The following is a 14,628-nucleotide window of genomic DNA, read 5'->3' as shown; positions in this document are numbered from 1 at the left end:
CTTATACTCCTGCTTATGCATATCAAAGCAAAATTCATATGTTTCCTGCTGAGGTCTGAATACCAAAGACTAAAGTAATTGTATCAATAAAATTCTTCTAATTATCTTTTTCTTTTGGTGTGAGTTTTATCAGATTGAAATGGTTGTTATAAGTATCTAGAACAAAGTCTGTTTTGTTTTTACCAATTGCTGGCCCATTTTGGCCTTTTATTTTTCACAAACTCCATCTGGGATATTTTCCAGGAATTACTTCAAACAGGGTGTGGACTTTAGGTATAGAATACATAAACAAACAGGCACTCTCGTGTTTTATTGATAACGGCAAACCACTGGAACTCGATGTGTGTTAAAAATCCCAATAGATTTATGAAGCGAAAATTATTTAAGTTCTCTCATTTTAGAAAAAAAAACCCACAAAAACAAGAAAAATGCACATTTTTATTATGTAGCAAAAGAGGAGAGAAGAGTGTGACTAGCATAGGATTGAAAGTTCAAGGGGTTATTTCTATTTAAGTGAAAAACAACTTCCTGTATGTTGCTCATTAATATATACATTTATTGTTCTGTTTTTTAGCAGCATATCTTCTCATGACCATGATTTATGCTTTGCTGACTAAACCAATATCTTGGCACTATTTATGCCTCTGCATAAGGGTACCAGAGTTCTAAATCCTAATGACTGCAGGATTTTTATTTATTTATTTTTTTTTTTTTTCATGCTGTAAAACCAGTTAAGCATTTTGTTTTGATTTATTCCCAATAACTATTAAGTAGCAAGGTACTTAGTTTTTGTATTAGTGCTTACTGTGCTCAAGAATAACACCAACAAGGACCAGGGGTCTTTAATCCTGGTCCCCAGGACCCACTGCACTCCACGTTTTAGGTGATTATCTGCCTCCTCACACTTGACTTAAATAAATGAGTGATTAGCAGGCCCATGCAGCCTGTGGGGGCTGTTTAGCAGAGACTAATTTAGAACATGTAGGACAGTTGGTCCCGAGGACCAGGATTGAATAACTGCTTTATACAGAAGAGGTCAAAACAGCAGACTTTTACATGGGCATTAAAACAGGAAACTCAAAATTTACTGATCTTGTAAAAGCGTAAAGAAGCTCAGCAAGATGATGAAGAAGGCTTTCTCTTTTTGGGGAACTTTAAAACCTGTGGAGATGATTTAACTAAGAATAATTCTTTACATATTAAAAAACATTATGAAGCTACTTCACAACAACAGCATCTTCAATCAAAGGCCTGATCCTGTGAAATACAAACCGATACAGAATATCCTTTCTGCCTGCAGCAATTTAAATCTACAACGACTCATTAAAAAAAAACTAGAAGTTACTACGACATTTAATTTCCCTTTTGGTATCAATACAGTATTTTGGAAACAAATTTGAATTGAATTGAAATAAAAGAGCAACATTTGAATGGGAGCTGAGTTGAACTCTCTGGAGAGACAAAGAGGGGGGATAAATTAATAAACTAAAAAAAAAAAAAAAAATTCTTACGTTAGTTTGGTTACTATAGCTAAAACTTTCACAAGGGATCATTACCAAATTTGAATGGATTGTTCCTTGGCATGAGGCAGACCTCTGGTGAAAAACGTCCGTAAAATCTGTTCATATGTTTTCATTCATTCCTGCTAACAAACCAACAACGTTCCCCTTTAATGTGTTTTTGTCTTCAGTAAAATACCTGCAGACTTTTTGAGTCCGATGCTGAGGCTGTCAATACTTACTGCTGCCACCCTCTGGTTTAGTGGGGAACTGCTTTTTCCACCAAATACCCCTATCTCACAATGTTAGAGAATTTTTAAAAAAGTCCTTTATCTAGATTATGATCTGTATCTTCTCCAACCTTTAATGAATTGCTCCTTGGCATGAGGGACACCTCTGATAAAAATCTCATTAAAATCCAGAACTTTTCAACTTATCCTGTACAAAGACAGAGAGAGACACACACACACAAACTCTCCTTAAAAATAACCTCCTTGGTAGATGTAATAAAGCATTAAATTTCAGAAATGTGGGGCCAAGGTGTCAAGTCAAGATTAAATAAATTATATTTTAGTATTTTAGCTTTACCTATTTACTGTTTCTTAGATGATATTCTCCATTTCTTCTTTAAAAGATTCCTAATTTTTGTAAGTTTCTTTAGTACATTTTGAACCTTCAACATGATAATCCCTCTTGTGCTTAGGTCCAATTCCACCACAAAACATGGCAAATGCTAATTATAAGAGGAAAAGTCCCCTTCTAACCTGTTTGATGGGTATCAAACAAGTGTTATGTACAGAGTTGTGCATCAATCTTTTGCTAGCTTAATTATTAATTTCAATACACATGATAAAAACTCTCTCTCTCAAAGATGTAGAATCTAAATTGGTATCAGTTTGAAGTATGAAGGATTAGCTGTAGACCTATGAGCATATTGTTTAATTATGGGGTATTTGAATATAGAAAAGGTGAATGATTGGAACAGTATGAACTTGTGACAGTTCTTGTTCTCCTTTCTTCTACCTTTCCCATCTTTGACCCATGGTGCCATCTTGTCAGAGTTTTTCTTTCAGCCTGATGATTCAGGATCTTGCTCTGAATGTTACGTTTAGTTACTCATTGTTGATCCAATAGGCAGTCCATCTTTCAACTTCCTTTCTATCATAAACCCTGATTTATGAATTGGGATGCATATGATTTCCTTTTTTAAATCTCCTAAGTGTTTGTCATGCCCAGCCGATGGCTCCCTCTCAGTGTCCTCATCTGTATTCCAAACAGAAAATGCAGTCAAATAAGTGAGGAGAGAAAAAAAATCCCTCCCTTACGCTTTTCTCTCTCCTCACAGCCGCCTACCTTACCTTCCCACCTCCCCTTCTCCCGTTCTGACTCATACTGAAATCCCAGCGAGCATCTTCTCTGTACCCCCCACCCCTCCTTCTTCGTTCTCATTCGTGTTTTCTCTCCCTTTGATTGCCGAGCTGGCTCGAACGCAATGATCAGGCCAGGAGAGAATGAGCAAATGAAAAAGACGGAGAAATGGGTGGAGGGATGGGGAGAGGAAAGGAAAGGAGAAGAAGAGGAGAAGGAAGAGTTTGTGCTGCCAAACATGCCTGTAATGAGGAATGTGTCAAAGGAGAGCTGGAGAAGAAAGCCAAGGGAGGGAGTGTGTGTGTGTCAGTGTGTGTGTATTTGTCAAAGTGAGAAGGAGGTATAGAAGGAGTGGGTGTTTCTTAGAGAAACCCCTTCGCCCTCACATCCTTCCCTCCCTGCTCTTCTTGCCGACATTTTCACACACAGCGGCATCTCCGCAACCACCCACTTACACACATTCATTCACCTGAGTAGCAATGGATATTAAAAACACAGACTTACAAACTTTCAAATTCTGAGTGTGAGCTCTTTGATGCATCAAAGAGGCAGAAAAAGAAGCTGACAGTTTTAATTTAGAAGCAAAGCTGTAAAGGCTTTAAGATTATTTTAATGGAAGTGAAAATATAAGTTTTACAAAGTAAAGGGCGGTTTTCCATGCCCGACTTTTTGGTTGCAAACTGCAAACTTGTTTCCTTGTTTGTTCTGTCTCATTAAAATCCCAATAGTTATGTTAAAATCTTAGATTTTAATTTGACAAAATATAATGAAGTCTCCTCGTTTGTTTGTGCCCTCCTGTAAAATTAATTTTTTTCTGTGCTCTACAACATAATGTTTCTCTAACAATTTGTTTATTAAATATACAAAAAATGAAAGATAACTACAACCTCATCTGTCCCTTACAGCTTTACTGTTTCAGTTGTTTTCTTTTTTTATTAAGAGTGCTAAAAAGCTCCAGACATCCTTAAAAAAGACTTAAAATAACGTATCTAAAGGCAGATGTTCAGTCAAGGTGTTTCCACTAATAATAAGCACCACAGGAGCCTACAATCTTGTAATGTGCTATTTGGTGACATGGTGTATACCACACTAAACATGGACCAGAGGAAGCGAAGGAGAGATTTGGATTTGGAAAGAAAGGTATAGACAAGCACGTTGAAGGTAAAGACCATCTCCAAGCAGATTTACCTTCCTATGACTACAGCTGCGCATATTATTCAAATCAAAGATAGGGTGAATACGAATGGTAACTAAAGATTCAAGAAAAAGTTCTAGAAAGATTAGAGGTGAACTTCAAGCTAAAGGGACATCTGTGTCAGATCATGCCATCCATTACTGTTTGAGCCAAAGTGGACTTAATTGCAGATGAGCAATGAGAACACCATTGCTAGAAACAAACTGGAATTTTCCAAACTATTTGTTGACTAGCTACAAAGCTTCTGGGTGAATGTCCTATGGACAGAGGAGGCTAAAACTTACAAGAAAATTAAGCATATTAAGAAAAGAACACTGTCACTACTGTGAAACATCTGGCACAGTCTTGAATCTTTGGAAGGTACAATAACATCTCAACACTTAAAGGGGTTCTAGTGAAAAATATGTTGCCCAGCGTCAGAAATCTTGTGTCAGTCACATATCAAGGGTCTGGCAAAAGGATACTGACCCAAAACACACAGCTAAAACAGCCAAGGGTGGTTAACAGGACAACACTAGACTGTTCTAAAGTGGCTTTCTATGAGGCCTGACCTTAATCCTATTGAGCATCTTTGAAAGGAGCTGAAACAGGTTGTCTGGAAAAGGCATTCTTCAAATCTGAGACAGTTGAAGTAGTTTCCTCAGGAGGAGCGATTGAATTTGAGGAAAAGTAGATTTAATTTTCATGTACCTGCCTATATTGACACCAAAGGATTATTCTCAGTATCTGATAACACATAGAGGATTGTCTGAAACCTTAGCCTTGAAATGATCAGTCTACAAAGTAATATGCGATCTCCTGTTATATCTGTATTTTGTATCTGTTACAATTCCAACAGTGACTATTTCACAACATTATGCCAAGACATATGGTGAATGTAATTAACATGCAATGCCAGTTCTGAGTGTAAAAGCGTGGGATACAGTTTATTAATGTACATGTGTGATTGAAGTTTTCACTTTGACTTAGTGTGTCTGCTTGCTCAAGTTCAGCAGGAAGCTAATTGGGATTTCTCTGATCCTAGCTCAGACCAAAGACAGTTTCTTGATATTACAAAACAGCATAAAAAATGCTATTTAAAACTTTGAAAGGATTTCATCCAGAACTTTGTTGAATAATATCACAAGTGCCTGTTCATGGTGTAACTAATCGATGAGCATTTGATTAAATCTTTGATGTGATTGTTTGAATCTTGTAATTACACTGTTCCTTGATAAGGTATGTATATACGTATCCTTTGAAAACTTTTGATATTTTGCCATATTAAAACAACAAACTGAATTTTATGCTAAACACGAACACATCACACAAAAGCGATGACCGTTATTGCTTACAGATTTGTGTAAGGTGCTGTGAACAGGTGTAAAATTGCTAAATAAGATGCTAATATTTTAAAAACAGCAGCTTTAAAAAAATATTGCAAAGAAACTTGTGCCATTAGAAAATGAATTTTAATTGCTTAGAATGAATCTGTATTCATGTCATTTGAATAATTTTGCCTTAAAAATGCATTTCGTATAAAACTTTCCTTTTTATTTTCAATGCTTTAACTAATTAAATTTTTTTTGAAATGTTATTTATTTGTGTCAGACATCTGATCCCTTTTACTTAGGAATGCATGCTTCCCTGCTTCAATTCAAAATGCTATAAGATAAGTCTTACCTGGAGTGAAATGTAAATCCATTAATCTGGGTTTGAGTACTCTGTGTTTGAAGGAATTTTTGACAAAATAAATTAAAATTTCAAATTGAAATTGAACTATAGAACTGAAAGTGGAAATAGACTAACTAAATTTTCAATAAAATCAAAAAAATGAATTCCCCTTATAGCCAATTAAAGTAGCAGTGACATTAATTTTCAGTCTTTTAATTTGAATATGGAATAATATTTAAGGATTCAGTCAGAGCAATTCATATTCAGTGTTTAATGGTGCAAGTGTCTGTCCATTGAAGTCACATAATTAATAAAGGGTCCACCAGTGTGTGAGGTAATTTTATTATAAGTATAGCTATGAGGGCCTCAGAGGTTTGCAACAGAACTATAGTGGATAATCACCATTATTGTCTTTATTTTTGTTTTGTTTTTTTCAAAAGTAGGCAGACAGGAAGAGAGAAGGGGAAGATGTGGCAAAGGTCAGGAAAAGGAGAAAAGGAAAGGAAAATTGTAAAGCTAGAAAAGTTTCTACCGCGCAGGTGGGAGAATGTCTGGACAGAACAATTATATATGCCCTTCGGGTAGCTATTGCCAAAGGGAAAGCCCATTAAATGTTAAATCAGCAGTAATGGAGTATCTATGTGGGAAAACAACAAACATGAAAAAGGTACCTTGGTTAGATAATTCAAAGCTTAAACTCTCTGGCCTAGAGCCAAAATACATAAAGCTATAGTGGAGGATGTTCTTTTTCCAGGTGGATCTTAAAAATAAGTGGTCCTCCTAATTGTCAATCATTCTGGTGAAATCTTTACATACGGCCATCCTACATGCTCGTCCCAATTTTCACTTACCGGTGGTGAGTCTGACATAGTGGAGCACATCAATTTAATGAGAATAAATTGATCTCAGATAATAAAGTAAAAAAGTTATTTTTGATCAGGACCTGTCGTTTAAATACAATTTAAAGATGTTTCTAGAATTTTCTTCTTTCATCTGAGGAATATTGCAAAAATTATAAATATCCTGTCCAGGGGTGATGCTGAGAAACTAGTCCATGCATTTGTTACTTCAAGGCTGGACTATTGTAATTCTTTACTACCAGGAAGTCCATAAAATTGTAGTTAAAAGCCTTCAACTGATCCAAAATGCTGCAGCCAGAGTTCTAATAAAAATTAAAAAGAGAGATCATATCTCTCCTATCCTAGCTCAGCTTCATTGGCTTCCTGTTGAATCCAGAATTGAATTTAAAATCCTTCCTCCCAGTCTCCATCTTATATCAGAGATATGATTGTCCCTTATGTTCCTAACAGAGCACCTCACTCTGATTCTGCAGGTTTACTAGTTGTTCCTAGAATTCCTAAAAGAAGAATGGGAGGCAGATCTTTTAGTTATCAGACTCCTCTCCTGTGGAACCAACTACCAGTTTCAGTTCCTTTTTAAAAAAGCTTATAGTTAGAGTGGCTCAGGTTATCCTGAGCTATCTCTATAGTTATGTTGCTATAGGCTTACACTGCTAGAAACATAGGGACCCCTATTTCATCATTCTGCTTCATTCTATCTCTATGATCCCACTCTGCAGAATCAATCTCTAACGCTACGCTCTCTCTGCTTTTTCTCATAGTAGCTTGATCTGTTCTGTTCATGTTTGGCTGTGACACCATCCTAGAGAGAAATATCAGCTGTGTTGCTGCCATCAACACCTTTGTTTGTAGATGTTTGAGATCGGCCTGTTTTTTGGTGTGGTCCTGTTTCTCTGGCTGTGACTAGCTGGATGTGCTCTCCTCGTCCTATGGCATGGGGGCTGGCTTGGAGCTCCTCTGCCTGGCTGTGCTTTTCCTGGACGGGGCTGCCTGTGGAGCTGGTTTACAGTTGCCTTTTGTATCTCTGCTTCTTTTTCTATGTCTGCTTCTGTCTCCTTGAACCATAGTGTCTGTTTCTGCTGGAGGTTTCTTCCTGTCGCTGCAAGCATGCTTCGTGTGAGGAATTGCCTTCGAGTCAATGAGTCGATGCAATTAACTGGTTTTCCTTAGATAGAAAACTTTGAATCAGTTTGACTGTATGATCTGGTTGAATTGTAAAGTGCCTTGAGATTACATGTTTTATTGAGATTACATTGGCGCTATATAAATAAATTGAGTTGAATTATGACCTATGCAGTGAAGCATTTAACCAAAATGTTTGTTTGTGATAGGAAACGAGAAAGTCACTTTAAAAAAGTCCAACAACTCAATTTAAAAAGAAAAGGAACAAAACAAATAAAATCTGGTGTTACTTAAATTCATTTGTGCAACACAAATCAGTTTAAATGCATGAGTTTGAATAAAAATGTTTGCCTCTCAATAGTACAATGGTCCTAAATATAAAGCCATAGCTACTGTAACATCTAACCTTAGAACAGCGGTCTTCAATGTTTTCCAAGCCGAGTCCCCCCAAACTGATGGCGAGATGGAGCGGGGACCCCCTAACTATATATATTGTATGAAATGCGTTATTTCAAACGGGTCCTATAGTCACTCTATTACAGATTGAGTCATGTAATGAAAGTAATTTCGCCCTGGGATTATTAAAGTATTTCTGATTCTGATTCCTGGTTGATGGGACAGGTGTTGTGAATGAAACGGTGCCCAGCTTGAAAGAGCTCCTGTGTGTCACTGAATGTGTTCATTGATGACTGAAAGACATCTTCTGCCTCCATTTATCTGTTTACTTCAGTGTGTTGAATTTATGTTAATGTGTATTTAAAGACATTTCAATTAATGCAAAAATTGCAGGGGGCAATATTAAAAAAAAAGTCTAATCAACCAAAACTTTTGCGACCCCCATGCAGTACGTCCGTCTTAGAATATCATATCATCTCCGCCTTAGAATATCATCAAAGCAGTTGGAACCATGGTTCAGTCCAGGGATGGAGCACATACACATGCAGAGCTGGTAGATACATTCCTCAAATGGCTTTCAGCTATAGTTGCAGTTATAGATGGTCTGAATGGATGTTGATTCAGAGGGGCAGAATGCCAGCACACGCCACAATTAAAACGAAATACAGTGAATATTTTGATTAAAACATGACAAAATATGAAAAAGTACTTTTGCTAGTGCGCTGTATGTTTTGCAACTGCTAAGTTACTGTTTCCAGATAGTAGCATAATAATCCAACATGATGCTTTGATGCAGACAGATCTGTTCAATAGAACAAGAGGAAATTTAGGACTATCCTACTAAGTTTTCAAATAAAAATGATACATGAAAAGGAAGTGCAATTAGTTTATTGTATATTGTATATAAAAAAACAAAAAACAGGAGGCCGTTTGGAGTTTAGGAGTATAATGTAGTATCTGCTGAAAAATAGAGTTGTAGCTTTGTTGAAACTTTGGCTGAAACGAGGTCATATGATTCCGCCTCTGAAGCTTCAATCACTACAATCTCTGTTACACTCTACCTCGGTTCTTTGTTTGAAATTCTGTTTTCTTATCCACCGCACTATTGACTCATCACCCCATGTGGTCCTTGTCATATTGTCTCTCCATTCATGCCTCTGCTATTGCTCCCTCTCCATCTTTTTTCTGTGAATTATACATTAAAACCCACTTGCCATGGATATACTCCAACCATCATGTGCCAGAGTTTATGCGTCACACGAGCCTCTGGCCTGTGCACGGCTTCCTCTTTGGTTATTTTTCTTCTGATTATGTTCTGTCTTTCACAAAACATGAGATGCTGAATCAATATCAGTCCTCTCACCTCTCTGCCATTTTTATACACTTTTAATTGTAACCTGCAGCATTTTCATTCAGCTCCATCCTCTCCTCCCACTGGCTGTATTCCCCCCATCTGTCCTTCTCCTCCTCCTCTGCTCCAATCATCTCCGAAAAGTCATCTCCTCCCACCCGCCGGTGTCCCACATGGGGGGAGAGGAGAGAGAGGGGAAGAAAGGAGTGAAATGAGATGGTGGGGGCTAGGAAAAATGGAGACATGATTGGACTGGAACCCCCCACACCACCCCCTCTTCTGTGTCTGAGATTCACCTGCACAAACTCTTTTTCTTCTTCTTCTTCCCCCGCTTTTCTCATCTGTATTCATGGTTCCCTCCTCCCCCTTCTTCTCCTCCTGCATCATGTCTTCTCACCTCTCTCCCCCCACCAGATCCCTGCCTCCTCTTCTCTGTCCTTCTGTGGCTCTTGTCATCCTGCATTGCTCCACCTGCACTGTGGTGCAGCGCTTACATTCCCAACTCTGTACAGACACACACACACAGAGGGAGACACACGCCCACCACTTCCGGCACCCCCCTCTCCTCCCCCTCCTTTTCAGATCTCTCCACTGCAGACACGAAACATTCTACAACCCCTGGTGTGCCAGCGCTTCATCAGGAGCCACTGCTTGCAGTACATCAGACTGTTGTTCTGCATTCACACACCCAATGTGACTTCTTGTTCTTAGAAGAAACATGTCTTACATGGTGAGCAAAGGAAAAAGAGAAAATATAAGTATCTGCGATTACTCCTTGTACCGATGAACATATCATTTTAACCATCAATTCTGGGAGTTCACTTTGGTGTAGTTTTTATTTTTATACCAATCTCATGTTCTTTTGTGTCAGTTTTTATGTCTATATATTTTTAATTTTTCATTTTTAATGGTTCTACCTTTTTTCGTCTTTAGAGCACTTGGGCCTCTGCATTGGTGTTAAATGGTATAGGATTGGTTTGAATATATATAACATACAATGCTTAAATAGTACTGACCTGAAGTACATCCTATGTACTTGAAATACACCTTTTAAATGGAAGATTAGGGATTTCAGTAGTATGGGTCTGTCAGAAGTTTATAAGCAGTTCACATCTGCAGTCGGGAACTTCGTGATGTATTAATTCATTATAACAAATTATAGTTGAACCTGGATCTTGAAAGTAAAGTTGAGTTTAAGCAGTTGCTAAAACCTAAAAACTTGCTTTTACCATATTTAATCAAATCAATCTAAAACAAACTGAAGTCAAATGAGTGCATTTTTTAACTTCTAACTTTTGTGACGGTTGCATTAGTTGGTTAATTTGTAAGAAACATTTCACAAAAAAATGGTAGCAAGAGGCAGTGCGTCACTATAGATTATCCTGAGATTATCCTTAAATGTATCAGTCTTACTCATGAGAGCATTGGTGGAGGATTGGTTGTAGGTCCCAATTTCATGTTAAATATGGTTTAATGAATTTTTGTAGGTAGCTTGCTTTAAGCACACTGTTTGTAATTTAGCTAGATTTCGCTCCCTCTGAAGGGACACTCAGGACCCATGAACTCATTGTCCTTTTAGCTGCACAGAGGTCTCATATTTCCTACCTTCTGTTCATTGCTGCACCAGTAATCAGACGGATCTAAACTTGTGGCTGTGTTGAACACCCACCTGAAGTAAATAGGACTGTTACTGCTATCAGATGATCAGTTGCCATCAGTCACATGCACAAGAGAATTTAAGAAAAATTTGTCAAAGAATAATAAAGTAATAAAAGAAAAAACATTTTTACTTAAAATGTTTATTTTTTTCCTCCTTTCCGCTTCTTTTAAGCTGAAAGACCATGGAGGACAATCCTTACCCAAAAGCTCTTCAGATGCATCAGATATGATCTGCTATCCTGCTTTCCAACTTAATCTATTATGTTTATAAGTTCAAAACTTAATTCAATGTCTACTTACAGATTAAAGCTATTCAGTTGGGTTGGAGCAGCAATTCCCTTTTAGAGTGTAGACAAGGGCCAACAGGGGCCAGTGCCCTTATGGAACTAGTGTTGGCCTCTATTATGGCTTCTGTACTTAAGACAATAGGCACATTTCTAATTATGATATGCTTGCACAGAATTCATAACTGATTGATCCCTTAGCCTAATTTAATTTTCTGAAATTTGACAGTTTCACTCTAATAATCTTTCAAAAATTCAGTGGTTACATATTTTGCTTTTGTGATTTTCAGACAGAATCTTTCTTTTTTTTTTACTGGTATATATTATGTTTCCAAAGCTCTTTGGCTTACTTAATATTTCAACAATAAATTGTTGCCCCTTTTTTTATTTTACTCTTTTGTTTTGTGCCCCCAGGAAAAAGAAGGGGCCCATTCTGCCCCCTGGTAAAGTTGGTCTAGAACCACCCCTGCTAAAGGACCTTAACAAGTAAGTACTCTAGATGTGGCAAAGCAGTGACTCTACTTCCTACACCTAAGTATACCATGATTCGTGACCATAGGCCTTTTTTTTCACATTCAGTCTTCTGGCATTTGAAAGATAAAGCATATGGGTTATGCATATTATGCCCTTTCAGTTGTAAAAAAAATGTACTTCCCTTGTTTCTATCAATGGTGTCTTCCTGAGAGAGTGTTTGCTTACATCTGAAAATGCTTTTCAGAATCTTGCCTTCCTAATTTTCAAAAACCATAGGAATAGGGTGAGATGAGACCAGAACATTGAATGCATTTCACTGCTAAAGTGATCTAGAAATAGTTAAAACATTCTTATAAAAAGTGTGTGTTTGCCATTAATCTTAACAGAAACAGAAGATGATTTACCAATTGAATTAATATTTTTGCCCTTGAAATAAGATCATTAGATATTACGCACATAGAATAAGACAATGCTTTTTCCCCCTTATTTGAAATGTAAGATGTCCTTTTCCATTTACAAAGTTTCTCACTCATCTGCTGAATTCTAGAAAAGAAATGCCCTTACTTTAAGAAAATTGACTTGCTTAAACTCTCTTTTTTGCTTTGAGGAATGTAATGTGAAAAAGGAATCTCACTGAGAAAATCTTTAGTGATCGCATTTACAGTAGTCAAAATATAAACAATAAATCTAGTATAGTATTTTTCTTGCAGTCTGCTTCAAGCAAAACCGCCTAATTAACTGAGAAACACTGTCACAATAAGAGCATCATCTGATAACAAAAAATAAATCAACCCAGACCACTGAATTTTTCAGTTATTAAGAAGATGAAGTAACGTTGATGGAGGATACACATTCTGTGCAGTAGACTAAAGGAAAAATGGAGTCCGACTACTTCAATGTGGTGTTGCTAGGGTAATAAAACTGTTTACCCGAGCATCAGAAAAACAGTTGATTCCAATGTGAATTCTACTTTTAATGGCTATAATGTGAACATATATATTTAAAACACAAAAATCTCTTTTGTCCATCAGGCTTATAACAAATTTTGGAGAACACACAGACAAATGCTGTAAAACCGTCAGAGTAGAAAAGAGAAAGTTTGTTGCTGGGTTGATCCCAAGGGTACAGTAAAGGAACAAATAGGAGGAGAAAAATAACATAATGTAATCAATCCTGACACCTAGTGGATGGTGTGTGTAACAGAGTACAATGTGTTCATGTTGTACAGTAGGATGTATTAACACTTCCATTTGTGTCTTTATATAATGTGGAGTCCTTTAAGCCCCCTTCCCCCAGGCTTCATTTATATAGGTCAACACCTACGTAATAATTATGTAATTCCATTTTTTGCTGAAATATTAGTCTTAGGATTTAAAAAGGTAAATTAATCATGTGAAATAAATAGAACTCATAGGCCTTTTCTATGGAGATGAAAAAGTAGAATGATAATTTACTATCAGTAACCTATTCTTTAATGTATTCAGTGTAAGGAATTAAAATTGTACATTAGGCACAGATTTAAAAAGAAATGAGACTGTATCACAATATTGGGGCTGCACAACATTAGAAAAGAACATGTACAGATTCAGTAGAAATTAAGCCAGATTTTCTTTATTCTTTATTCTTTTTCACAACTTTTTTTCCGATAATCTTTATGAGCCTCAGCACAGCACATATTATACTTCCACATCTGAGACTGGATTCAGGGAGTTATAAATATACTTTTGCTATATTGCCCATTAGGGGTGTAATTAATAAACGTTTTGTATTGATACATCGATCCATAGGTGGAGTACAACTTTGTTACTTCTGTTATTTGCTGTTGTTTCCAAAATGAAATGCATAACGGTATTACAGCTTTCATTGATTTTTTTCAAATTTGAAACATTGTCTATCCTGTAAGGTAAAAAAATAAAAAATAAATAACCAATTAATCGAATTGAACAGTATCATAGTGTATTCTGTTGTATCGAAAATAATCGAATTGTTGGGTCAGGATACTGATACTGAATCGAATCGCCATGATGGGTGTGATTTACACCCCTAGTGCCCATGACCTTTAAAAGCTGATATATGCTATAAAAGTGTTTCTTTGTCTAAATAGCTAGTGTTGGTATAATTGTAGTACGGTATATTTAGTTCTTCTGAAATTGCAGTGTAAAATTTGTTGTCTGGAAAATAACATGTCTGGGAACTGACATGTTGAAGGAAAAATGAAATGATGAAAAACACTGAAATTCTTTTTTTTTTATCAGTTGGAGCATTGTTCTCTAAAACAAGTGTGTCTCTTATACAAAAAGAATGCTTTATTAAGATCAACTGTTTGAGTTAATCTTAACTGATTTTGTGTTTTTTTTTTCTTTCTGTATCTGTATGCCTTATAAAATGTAATGCAATAATTTGCTTTAAAAAAACAACTATTTTTAACGTGGTCAAGCCAATAGCCTGGCTTTTTGCATGTGTGGGAGCACGGTATAGGTGGCAATGAACTTCTGCCCTCTTTCACCATACCACGAAGGATGGCCTTGCAGTCCTCTGCCTTTGTAACGCACCTAATGAAACACATAGGTCACATTTGGAGAACATGGTGAGTATAGTGTATATTACCATATTAGAACGTCTAAAAGTGTAAAACTGTATTTTATATTATCATTATTTAATCCATGCTTAATTTTTACAATCATTGTATCATCGCAACCTTTTTTATTTTTTCTAATATTCATTTATTTATCAGTAATTTATTTTTCACATTTAGACAGCCTACTTG

The sequence above is a fragment of the Cyprinodon variegatus genome, unplaced genomic scaffold, assembly GCF_000732505.1.
Source record: "Cyprinodon variegatus isolate N-32 unplaced genomic scaffold, C_variegatus-1.0 Scaffold712, whole genome shotgun sequence".
Classification (NCBI taxonomy): domain Eukaryota; kingdom Metazoa; phylum Chordata; class Actinopteri; order Cyprinodontiformes; family Cyprinodontidae; genus Cyprinodon; species Cyprinodon variegatus.
This window is presented reverse-complemented; position numbering follows the sequence as displayed.